At 45.8% G+C, this 13,033-nt stretch overlaps 1 protein-coding gene across 5 annotated transcripts in view; it reads left to right on the plus strand.

The window, feature by feature from the left end:
- LOC138261200 (carbohydrate sulfotransferase 12-like) overlaps window positions 1-13,033 on the plus strand; it is a 116,542-nt gene that overhangs the window by 41,953 nt on the left and 61,556 nt on the right. The window contains exon 4 of one of the 5 annotated variants that reach the window (XR_011199051.1): window positions 5,010-5,206. The exons of the other annotated variants lie outside the window; for them this stretch is intronic. The gene's annotated coding sequence lies outside the window, so the exon portion shown is untranslated. Of the gene's footprint in view, window positions 1-5,009; window positions 5,207-13,033 lie in introns of those variants that run through there. 5 annotated transcript variants of the gene reach the window in all.

Raw genomic sequence — 13,033 nt, forward strand, 5'->3', positions numbered from 1 at the left:
CTCTAATCCCCCCCCCACACACACACACAAGGGCTAAGGGGTCATGGTATTTCTACCCTGCCCGCTTATATCCTTTTTCAAAAACCGTTTCGTGGCAGTGGCCTCTGTCTCTGAATCCTGTAATGGCCACCACAAAATTTCTTTCGATGTTGCAGTCAGCCAAAGGGAGTGCTCGCTCTGAAAGTCACTTCAGCCATTCAGATGGTTTGAATTTTGGAATTTCGACACAATGGTCCAGATATCTATAAACCTTTAGTGTTAATGTCTCAAACTGTTGGACGGATTTACACCAAAAGTCCTACCTTAGTGCCAAATGTAGGGTAATTCCGTTCAGCCGTTTGGCTGTAGCATTGTCTAAAATGCCCTATGGAAATGCATGGGGGAAATTGTGTTTTGAGATTCCACCTTTCTCAGGCCTGCTTAATGGATTGCTGCAAAACTTTCCAGAGTGGGCTAGGGTAGATGATCTTTCTTTGTGAGAGGGGGGAGTTTCATGAAGATTCGTCAAATGGCGTCACGCTTATTAGCATAACAAAAAAATCAATTTCCTATGGTAACTAGGTCCTAACTTTAACTACCCATTGGCGACCACCACTGTGTGCGTGTGTGTGTGTGTGTGTGTGTGTGTGTATATATATATATATATATATATATATAAACACATATGGCTTAATTTGGCTCTATGGCTTAATTGAATACTAGACACATTCCTAATAAAGTGATAGCTATGATGTGGTGCAGAATAATTTCTCTGAGGTAGTGAATATGCTAATTAGACCCCTACACAGTATTATTTTATTTAAGTATGTTTACTATAATTGTCAGAAGATGCTCACAGCTTTAATTGGGACAGGTCCTATTATGTCTCTGACCAGACGATAATTAAAAATTGACTTTGAAATGAGTCTCTGTCAGGTTCAATATTCATGTCCCTAACTTTACTGGTAAAAATAATCATAGATTTCTCAACAACATGTGATTCTTTTATAGTGCATACTGTGAACTGAGTTGCCTCCACATGCCTGAGTGAGTTCAGTTTGTGTGTGGGTTTTTGAGGTTGCTTAATTGAGAACTCTGAAGTTGATGCAGAATTTCTCACAGTGCCTGTAAATGGGTCATAAAGGTGTGCAAACCAAACAAATTGTCATTCATTTATTATTTATCTCATACAGCTAACAACTGCTGTCAAAGCCAGTAGGGCCGGCGTGTTTTAGAGGTATGTGGTGGTTGTTGTGTGACATATCTGGGTGCAGTGACATAAAACTCAGTCTCATTTATTGTGTCTCACAATTCCTCAGTTGTCATTTTTTTATTATTTATTTGATACAGCTAACAAATGCTATAAAAGGCAATAGGCCCGGCGTGTTTCAGAGGTATGCGGTGGTTGTTGTGTGATATATGTAACGAAAAACTCAAAGAGCAGCCCCCAAATACTGGTCAGTTGACAGGCTGTGTGAAGCACAGACATTCAGATTCAGGGGGTCATTATGACCCTGGCGGTCCTGCTCCGCCATACCAGCAGTGACGGCCAGACCGCCGACAGTGTGGCGGTGCAGGACCGCCAAATTATGACAATGGTAGTAAACTGGCTGCAGTGCAGCTAGTTCACTACCTGTACCGCCAGGGGGGGGAGGACCGTCTGGCCGAAGGTTGACCACCTTTGACCCGGCGGTCCACCTAACACCACCTGAGGTATTTTGAGGATCCTTACCACCAGGGATTCTGTGGTGGCAGCCCCGCCACGGAATCCCTGGCGGTAACTAGACTGGCGGCAGGAATGCTTATTCCTGTCGCCAGTGCAGGATTCCTCAACCCCCCCTCTATGTAGGACCCTCCCCTCACCCCGACCATATCAGAGGCCCCCCAAGCAGTGACACCCCCGCCCCATCCCCATTTCGAACGCACTGCCCCGATCCCCATTTCTAACTCCCCCACCCCCGTTCCCCATTCCTAACCCCTCCACCCCCGTACATCCATGCAATCACACATACGTACATACACGCGCACTCATTCACACACACATGCACATATGGCCACGACACACCTACACCTCCACCACCCCGCATACACGCATTCACACAAGCACACATACACTTGCATACACACGCAAATAAACACAACACTCCCTACCCCCTCCAGTCCCACAAATACACACCCCCATTCACGCACACAACACTCAACACCCCCCCTCACGGTTGATCACCTTACCTGGTAGTCCCAGTGGTCGTCTGGGAGGGAACGGGGTCCATGGTGCTTGCTCCGCCACCGGCACCCCATCACCACAACACCGCCACATCTATTACTAAGTCGTGATAGGTGTGGTGGTGGCAGCAGAGCAACCTACACTCCACTGCACCGCCAGTATGGCTGCTGGAAGTTCTCCACCCAATTTATGGACGAGAGCTGCCAGCAGTCATAATATGGTAGTCTGAAGACTACCATCACTGGCGGTCTTGTGGCTGGCGGGACTTCGGCGATCCATGTTGTAGACCACCGAAGTCATAAAAAGGGCCTAAATGTTTTAAGCCACTTCCTCAGTTGCATAATAAATAACATATAATCCATAGGCCTCTGCTGTTGGAAAGCATTCCCAGTTATGCCTTTCGGTCAAGAAACTTTTAGAGACTCACCCACTTTTTTATACCATTTAATCACTGGAACCTCAAGAAGTGAATTTTAGGAGGGGCACAGATTGGGGCATAGATTAAACTGGTGGGACCACTTACAAAGGTTATTTATATATAGTTGCGTAAAACGGATGACTGAATTTAATGTGTGTTTTTTGTGTGATAGTCAGATATAAGTATTTTAAGCAAACACTGCATTACAATAGAAAGCAAGTGGACAAATTCATGTGCGTGGCGTGCAGTTTTTTTTCCTGTTTAGTTTTCATTGAGCAGCTGAGGTGATAGGGCGATGCAGAGCAGGAGAAATAGAGCTGGCACATGGGTCCGAGCTGGCCCTCGCTTTAAACACTTTAGCAACACAAAAGAATGATGGACTGAGTGCTGAACAATGCAAACACTCACCCCCAGTCACAGATCTGGGTTTAATCCATCGTTCTTTTGCTCACCATGCCACCCCAGTTTGGACCCAGCCATATGCAAATCAGTCTTGACCCTGTTCCTCATGGGAACAGTCCAGCCCGAACTGCCAAGCCTGGTCCTCCCTGGACCGGAAACAAGCATCTTGGAACGGGTTTCGTGGTATCACCCTTCATCAGCCAGGCTAGCTTGAATCCAGTGGCACAGTGAGCAAGGGAACCACGTCTGGGCATACCCTTCCCACTTAGGGCAACTTTAGCAACTCAAAACACGCCAGTGCACTCAATGCACTGTTGTTTGTGAATGTGCAACAGGAAATCTGGGCACCAAGTGTGAAGAGTGCTGTATTCGTGCGCATTTGGGGAGAGGAGGATGTGGCACAAGGGCCAGAGCTTCCTGATTTCGAACGGGGAAACTGGGTTCTAGTCTGGGCATTGCTTCAACGTCATGCGATTTTGGGAAAATCACTTAGAGGGTCATTACGAGTTTGGCAGATGGAAAACTCTGTCCGCCAAACTCCTGACAGGGTGGCCGCCGCCTACGCGGTGACCTCCCCGCCAGAGCTATTATGGGTTTACTGCTACTTTGGCAGGTGTAAACCTACGTTTCCGCCCGCTGGCCTAGCGGGAAACAGGTTACAGCATTGTCTCTGGCTCGTAATCGTCCCAGGGGCAATGCTATCGCCTGCAGGGTGCTCCAGCACCCTCACAATGTTCATTGTCTGCAAAGCCGACAGTAAACACTGCAATGGTTCTGGCCAAGGGGCTCCCTGCACTGCCCATGTCAAGTGCATGGGCAGTGCACGGGCCCCCAACAGCGGCCGCTGCATATCTCAAGGGGAGGGACAGGGGGAGAGACAGTAGGTTCAGGAGGGATAAATAAAAAAAATATATAGTTATTAAAAAAATGAAACACTTACCTTTTTCTCCTCTTTGCCGCCTCCTGCCGCGTTGCTCCTCTGGAACTAGCACAGGCTCCCCAGCAATCCTAGCACTGCTTATATACTAAACATAGCATGTAAGCAATGTCAGGATTGGTCTGAGCGGCTTGGAGTGTCGCTCAGACTCACTGAGGCCAGCCAAACACACATGGGCACTTAGTGCCCTATCCCCCCCTTCCACCTCCCACAGCCCAACCCCGCCCGCCCCACCCCAAACACACTGCTTGCTGAGCCAGCAGATAAAAGATAAAACGATAATTAAATATTGTTTTATCTTTCATCTCCTTGTTTAGCCAGGGCAGTGAAGCTCCTTCGCTATTGGGAAGGAGCTGCCCTGGAGGACCCCCAGGGCACCCTGCACCTGTTCTCCACCAGCCTTTTCATGGCTGTGTTTCTGCCATGAAAAGGCCAGCTGAGAACAAGGTCGTAATCCCAAGGGCAGCTCTGTTTGCAGGTGGATTAGGATCTCCGCCACCACCAGCCTGCCTCCAGGATCCAGGATCCAAGATCCTGGCGGAGCTGTCGGTTCCCTGGCGGTCAGACCGCCAGAGTTTTAATGTGGCGGTAGGACCGCCAACAGACTGCCACACTCATAATCAGGCCCATAATCTCCTTGTACCTAAAAAAAATTAAATGCATAATGTAACTGGTGCTAACATGAAGCGCTCCAGTACCTTAGGGTCGAGTTTGCGCTATATGAAAATTGCAAAAAATCTAAATTTGGAAGCTGGGTGTGTCAGAACCCCAAGAATACGTTTTATGGCTCCACTTTGCCTCAGCAAAGGCACGCAGCCGCAAGTGCAACAGTTTTCGGATCTCACTGAATCAATATCGGTAAAGTATTATCATCGTAGCAACTTGTTGCTGACCTTTTGCACAACTTGAACTGATGTTCTCTTGTTTTTTTCCATCCCCCCTCCCTTTCACCCGTAGCTCGCATCTTTATCAGGTATGTTTTTTAAGTAGATGATGTAAGTGCTTGTGTCATTTTCCCCTGGGGGCGTGGCACGGTGTCGTGGTGACAGAGCTAGTCCCTGTGTAAGCAAGGGCTGTAGATCTCCACGGATGCTGCAGGGCCCTGCGACGGAGGCCCGAGCCCAGAGAAGCTGTTTCACCAGACTGCCACCCATCCAGGGACGCTTGACGACGCTCCCCACTGCTTCAGAGAAATTTAGAAAGGCAGCAGGCAAGACTTGGTGCTAATTTGGAACTGAAGATATGCTGTCTGGTATGTTTCATATTACTGAAATGAATGTTTGGAGACCAGTTCGTATCGTGTGTGGTGTATTGTATTAATATACATTATATGGAAATTATTTCTGACTGCGTATGTGCATGGGAAGCCTGTGCGGTGTATCCGCGGTTTGCATATTTACACCTTCACCCTGCAGAATGTGGCCTTGGGGTACGGGTCAGTGGTAGGGCTGTTGGTGGACTCTGCACGCCTGCTTTAGGAAAGGAATGGAGCAAAACTTGTTCAATGCCAAACCTGTTTGTGCGTATTGCTGCTGAGCGGAAACGTGTTATGCTGCTGGAGGTTGAAATGTCCCTTCCTAGCATCTCAAGCCTCTACTCATGTCAAAAAGTGAGCAGTGAAGTAAAAATTGACATTTTTGCACCTAGGTTGGGGATCTAGAATTGTACTCTTGTATACTGCTGTGGACGGGCATTTAAATGGCAACGCCTGATGCTGGGAAGGGGTTGGAGTTTGCTTACATCAGCAAGACCCCTGTCGTTCTACCCCTGCGGTACCCGGGAGCCATTTCATATCCGAGCACGTAACACTTAGCAGGGGTGTGGAATTTATTAAAATATCTACTTGTCCAGGGGACAGGTTGCTTCTCAAATCTACTTGTCCTGTAAAAAGATCTACTTGTCCCTTTGGTGCCATGTAGTGTGGCGACAAATTATGGCAGCAATCTCATTATGTAAGAGCTCTGATAATAGCCTCTCTGATTATGCCAGGGCTACTACCATAGTAGGGCTTGAATACTTGCAGTTTCAATCCCTACTGTAGTAATTTCCTTATTTTGCCACCTTTCTGCAGATCTGCATACTGGGGCTGGAGGAAGCAGTAAGCAATAGTTCCAGGGCTGGAATGCCTTTGAGTCTGCAAACCTACTAACCTGCATGTCGTAAAGATTTTCACCAGCTTCTCTCTAATATTTTCCCATAATAAGAAAGGTTGGGCATTTACTCCTGACAATGGCAGAATTAGAACTTCTTCCATGGTTGGGAAGAAAGTGGCCGGAGGGAAAATGAACTTGCAAATGCTCAATAGATTTTCACATGAGCAAATCTACACATGCGTATTAACCCATGCTAAAATACAGTTCACAAATATTTTATAGGGGTACGACATATACCATGGTTGCACTTTTGTGACTTTCTTTAAGAATTTGGGGCCACATGTAGGTAGGTTCAGATTTGCGACCCGCAAATTGCGAGTCGCAAATCCGAATGTAGGATGGTGTCCCTGACACCATCTGTGATTCGCAAGGGCTTCGCAAATGCTCACCTAGTGAATAATCATGAGGTGGGTCGCAATTTGCGACCCCCTTGCGAATAGCGGCCCTCACAGGGATGGTGGCCTGCTGGAGACAGCAGACCACCATGTCTGTGACTGCTTCCTTAAAGGAAAACGAGATGCATTACAAAAACAAAAAATACAACGTTTTCGTTTCATTTTTTCAGAGCAGGCAGTGGTCTGCAGGACCACTGCTTGCTCTGAAAAAATGTTTACAGTGACATTCACAGTGGGGAAGGGGTCCCATGGGGAACCCTTCCCTTTTGCGAAAGTGTTAGCACCCATTTGAAATGGGTGCAAACTGCGATTGGTTTGCGCCCGCGTTCGCGGTCACAAAACAATCCTACATTGCACTGCGAGTCGCAATTAGGAAGGGAACAACCCTTCCTAATTGCGAGTGGCAAACCCGTTTTGCGATTCGGTAACCAGGTTACTGAATCGCAAAACTGGGCTTGTGCATCGCAATGTGCTTTTTGCACGTCGCAAACAGCGAAAGTCGCTGTTTGCGACATGCAAAAAGCTACCTACATGTGGGTCTTGGTCCCTAATTAGGTCTGGTGTTAACAAAGACATTTTGTTTTTATTCAACTTCTTTTCTCTCTCTTTCGGCTGGCTTTACTGTGAGTGATCGCATTCTGCTCTTCCACAAGGAGCATATTGGCACACAAAGTAGTTTTGTTCAGTGTCAGGAACTACAGTGGCAATCAGTGACGTAACGAAACTGAAGGGTGCCCCTTTGCAAAGAACATGGAGGAGCCCCCTCTCCAGACTCACTCAGGGCAGGTGCTGTGCTGAAGGGGCCCCCTGGAGGGCGGCTGCAGGGCCTTTGTTAAGCCACTGGTGGCAACGTGTGCTTTTAGAGTTCAAAAACTTTGGGGGGGGTGGGGGTTTGCCAGTGTTTGTTACAATGTTGAGGGCCTGGTAGCTCCCACAACAATAAAGTGTTACAAAAGCCATGTCAAAACAAGACACGCATTGATGAAACTAAAAAACTTATAAAAATATGTCAGACCAGTTGGCTTTGTCAGTGTTTGTTTATTTTCATGCTTCCCATATTCGTGTTGAAAATGGTTACACTGATTTTCCATTAGAAATATTTTTGGGAAATACTAGCATGCATCAACACATTTTACTAAATGACACTTCATTTGCATCTAATCAGAGAGCATTCTGGGAGCATTATACTTAGCCTCATAGCCTAAACTTTTCAAACATGTGTATACACGGTTTTGTTTTTTTTGTACTGGAACCAACGTCAGTAGTGAAGTGTGACCTTAAAACATATATTTACAGCACTCACCCTAATAATGAAGGCTTTCAAATAATGAACCATAAATACAAGTTCGAACAGCATTATTTTTTGGAAACACATTACCTCCACTGCAGAGAGTTCCACTCTCTGTAAACAGGCAGCCAAAGGGTTTGTGCTGCAGAGGGTTGGGCCTACTTGTCCCAAGGACAAAGTAAACATAAAAACTTGTTGCCCTTGACCCCAAACAAGATGTCCCGGGCGTCGGGCAATAGGAATTCCACATCCCTGCACTTCAATGCCGGATACGCTATCGGGTAGGTCCCGTCTTGCCAAGTGGCACCATTAACAGAGCAGCAAAACGTGCATGTATTTGTTAAACCTGGTTCGTTTTAATGCATTATAAAGCACCCACTCTCTGGTTAATTAATTGAGATAGTTGTATGTTCGACTTTAAGCCGCAGGTCCATCAATATTAGTTTGCTAGAAAGCTAAACAGTGCTTGGGTCTTGGGAACAGATTGTACATTTTCTCAAACTTCCTACTGCTTTCCTTGGGATGTAGTTTATACATACAGCTGGCTATTTTAATTAAACATCTTAGGGTGCCATACCATCATGCCCTTCACTTCCCAAAGTGCAAGAAACAGCAGACACATTTTAAATATGGGCTCCGGAGATTGGTGCTCGTCAGAATGTGATAGGCACAACTTTCAATTTTACGGAACAAATGATGAAAATATAGACTGTTAAAAAAAAAAAAATAACAGGGAGCACTAAATGAATGAAAACTATATGAGAAAGGTACCGCTTTTCGGTGGACGTGTCAACTTGTGGCACACTTCCCAAGCAGGGTAACACAAGTGAACGTCCTCTCACACTAGTTCCTCTCATAATTACCACAAAATGTCAAAAGTGGAATAAGTTAATGGAGTGTCCAATTTTAGGGTCCCACCCAGCGAACAATGCATGCGCTATCTCTTGCAAAATATTTTGTTAACTGAATATAGCCTGGAGTCCGCCCATTGGTTACCATCTTTTGACTCATGTCCTTGCTCCTCATTGATCAGCGAATGTCAGTTTCACTTTCTCTTGGGGCGTTTGTCCCTTCACTGGAGCAAGAACGAAGTACTGATTAATTGCTTTATTCGTGCTCTTTTGCTGCTCACTTGGATTGAGGTACTTTTTCCTTGATGCTTCTACTGTTGCTGCTGCATTGTTGCTCACACTCACTTTTTTTATAAGCATACTTGTCAGGTAATAGTGTGCTCAAAGAGGTAGACTGCTTATGATTTTTCATCTTCACATTCCTGAGTCTCCTTTTTTTATGGGTTAATGTTCCAGTGTAGCGAAAAAACAGTGTAAAAGGGAAGTCAAAGCAAGAACATCGGAATCCACAAGAATAGGTGGAGGGGTGTGTGATTTTATAAAAGATCTACTTGTCTATGTGACAAGTTGCTTCAGAAATGTACTTGTCCTGTAAAAAAATCCACTTGTCCCTTTGGTGCCATGTACAGTGGTGACAAATTATGGCAGCAATCTCATTAAATAAGAGCTTTGATAATAGACTTTAATTATGCCAGGGCTCATACTCTCGTACGGCTTGAATACTAGAAATGTCCTTATTTAGGCACCTTTCAACAGATCTACATGCTGAGGCTGGAGACAGAGTAAGCAATAGTTATAGCGTTGAAAACTTATTAACTTGCATGTTTTAGGGGTTTTAACCAGCTCTTCTCTAATCTTTTCCCATACAGAGAAAGGCTGGAAATGTGATTCTCACAAGGGCAAACTAAAGCGTCCTCCAGGTTTAAGAAAACATGGTTGGAGGGAAAGTGAACTGGTAAACGCTCAACAGATTTTCGCATCAGCAAATTTACATATGCATATTTGCTCATGCTAAAATACAGTTCACTCATATTTTTTAGGAGTACAATTTCCTGGTCTACTTCTGTAAAGTACTGTGAATTCATGAAGGCCATAAATCTGCACGAATACAAGGACATGTACTATGTGTGAATTTCTGTGATTTTTCTTTAAGGAGCAGGTTCCTAATTGGTTATCTAAGGCCTTTTGTTTGTATTAAAATTCTCTCTTTCTCTGTTTATCGGTTGGCTTCAATGTGAGTGACAGCATTCTCCTTTTTCACAAGGAGCATATTTTTTTGTTCTGTGCCCTAAACTACAGTGGCAATGTGTGCTTTTTGAGATCAAAATTTGTTTTGCTTTTTGCCAATGTTTATTATAATGGTGAGGGTCTAGGAACTCCCACAACAATAAAGTTTTATAAAAACCATATCAAAACAAGATATGCTTTGATAAAACAAAAACTTTTACCATCAGTGTCAGACCTATTGACTTTGCCAATGCCTTTTTACTGTCATGTTTCCCATAATCTTGTTGGAACTTGTTATAGTTATATTGATTTTTCCCTTATGATTGTATTTGGAAAATACTAGCAGGCAACAACACATTTTACCAAATGATGCTACAAAAATGGTACCTAAATTTCACAGAACTTTAGAAAGAAATGTTTTCCCCCACTTGCATTTTTTTGTGATCATTTTATTATGAAAGCAAAGAATCACCAGTCTTTCTTTCAGACCTCTGTATATATATGCATCAAACCAGAGAGCCTGCAGGGTGCATTATACATAGCCTCATATTGTTAAACTTTTTACACATTTTTATACTGGAACTACTGTCAGTAGTGCAGTATGAGCTTACTTTTCTTTACAGTGCTCACCTTGATAATAAAGACTGCATTAATGAGCCATAAATACAAGTCTAAACAGCTATAACATATGGACACAAATGTTACCTTAACTTCAGACAGTGCCCTTCCCTGTCCATACTGTGGTACTGTAAACTGACAGTAGCCAAAGGGTTTGTGCTGCAGGGGTTTGGGCCTACTAGTCCCAGGGACACAATAAACATGAAAACTTATTGCCCTGGACCATAAACAATATGTCCTGGGCGTCAGGCTATGGAAATTCCATACCCCAGAGAAACCTTGTATCATGGAAGATGCATGAATTCAATGTTTAACTGATGAAAGAGTAAGTGCAGGAGTTCATAGTTTTAACTGGGAGCCCTCAGCCGGGGCTATTGAAAGCCAGCATGCTGAATACCAATGTGGCGTAGCCCACATTCCACATCATGTCTGTTTAATCCACCGCCAGATCCCCCCGCCCCTTTCTCTCACTTTTGTCAGTTCCCTCTTTCTCCTTTTTTGTCAGTTTTAAGTCATTTTTTTCCTCCTTGTTTCCCCTTTTATATTTCCCCCCTCCTTTTTGATGTTAAAATATGCCCAGGACCCTTGCGTAAATGATCCTGTTACCAGATGTTAACCCCTTCTGTGCCCAGGACGTAATGGTTATGTCCTGAGGCATAGTGCTCGTGTGCCCAGGACGTAACCATTACGTCCTGGGCACAGAGCCCAGAGGGAGCGCTAGCGCTCCTTCTGTGGGGTTCCCCCCTCCCCCCAAGGCAGGGATGGAAGGGGAAGCCCTCCACTTCCACCCCGATTCCCCCCCCAACCCTCTGTGAAGTCAGCGCGCGATCGCGCGCTGATTGTCACAGAGGCCTCCTCCCATCGCGCTGGAAGCTCAGCTTCCAGTGTGATCGGAAGAGAAATGCAAAGCATTTCTCTCCCGATCACGTGGAGGAGGCCGGAGAGGCTTCAAAGGGAAGGAAACTAATTTCCTTCCCTTTGAAGTTTCTCTGAGCATTTCGAAAGCCGGATTGTAAAGCAATCCGGCTTTTGAAATGCCTACTAGACACCAGGGATTTCTTTTCCAAAAGGAAACTGGCATGAGGGGAGCAACCCCTTGGGCAAGGGTCGCTCATGGGGGGGTGGGGGGGAGGATGGGGGTTTAAGGCCTTTTCTGCCCTCCCTTGGGGCAGATCGTCTTATTATTAGGCCGATCTGCCCCCGGGGGGGGGGGGGGGGGGGCATTTTTTGTTTTTTTTGTTTTTGTTTTTAGAGGTTTTAAGGGTCGCTCCCATAGGGGGCAAATTATATTTAGGCCATTTGGGCAGATTGGCCTATTTTAATTAGGCCGATAACAACTAGGCATCGGGGATTTTTTGTTGTTGTTTTACAGATGGGGAGTGACCCCTTAGGCAAGGGTCGCTCCCCTAGAGGGGCAAATTGTATTTAGGCCATTTCTGCCCCGGCCGATTTTTAGGTCAATCTGCCACCAAGGTGGGCAGAAACTACTAGGCACCGGGGATATTTTTTTTTTGTGCCAATGTCACGCATGGGGAGCGACCCCGTAGGCAAGGGTCGTTCCCCGGGGAATACATTTATTTTAGGCCATTTCTTCCCCCACTGGGGGCAGATCGGCCTATTGTTATTAGACCGATCTGCCCCCGGGGGGGGGCAGAAACCTCAAGGCACCAGGGCTACTTTTTTATTTATTTTTTGTTTGTTTGTTTTTTTTAGAGATGGGGTGCGACCCATTAGGCAAGGGTCGCTCCCCTGGGGGGAAAATTGTATTTAGACCATTTCTGCCTCCCTTGGGGGCAAATAGGCCGATTTTAGGTCAATCTGCCCCGGGGGCAGAAACAACTAGGCACGGGATCTTTTTTTTTTTGCGCCAATGTCACGCAGGGGGAGCGACCCCGTAGGCAAGGGTCGCTCCCCAGGGGTTTGGTGGGGCACATTTATTTCAGGCCATTTCTGCCCCCCCCCCTGGGGCCGGCTGAGCTAGAGGCCAAAATCCACAGGTAGGCACTTTGCAAAAAACACCTCTGTTTTCTGTGAAAAAATGTGATGTGTCCATGTTGTGTTTTGGGCCATTTCCTTTCGTGTACGCTAGGCCTACCCACATAAGTGAGGTACCATTTTATCGGGAGACTTGGGGGATCGCTGGGTGGAAGGACATTTGTGGCTCCTTTCAGATTCCAGAACTTTCTGTCACCGAAATGAGAGGAAAATGTGTTTTTTGGGTCAAATTTTGAGGTTTGCAAAGGATTCTGGGTAACAGAACCTGGTCAGAGCCCCACAAGTCAACCCATCCTGGATTCCCCTAGGTGTCTAGTTTTCAGAAATGCACTGGATTCCTAGGTTTCCCCAGGTGCCGGCTGAACTAGAGGCCAAAATCCACAGGTAGACACTTTGCAAAAAACACCTCTGTTTTCTGTGAAAAATTGTGATGTGTCCACGTTTCCTTTCGTGGGCGCTAGTCCTACCCACACAAGTGAGGTACCATTTTTATCGGGAGACTTGGGGAAACACAGAATAGCAAAACAAGTGTTATTGCCCCTTGTC

This window comes from Pleurodeles waltl, chromosome 10 (genome assembly GCF_031143425.1).
Source record: "Pleurodeles waltl isolate 20211129_DDA chromosome 10, aPleWal1.hap1.20221129, whole genome shotgun sequence".
NCBI lineage: Eukaryota > Metazoa > Chordata > Amphibia > Caudata > Salamandridae > Pleurodeles > Pleurodeles waltl.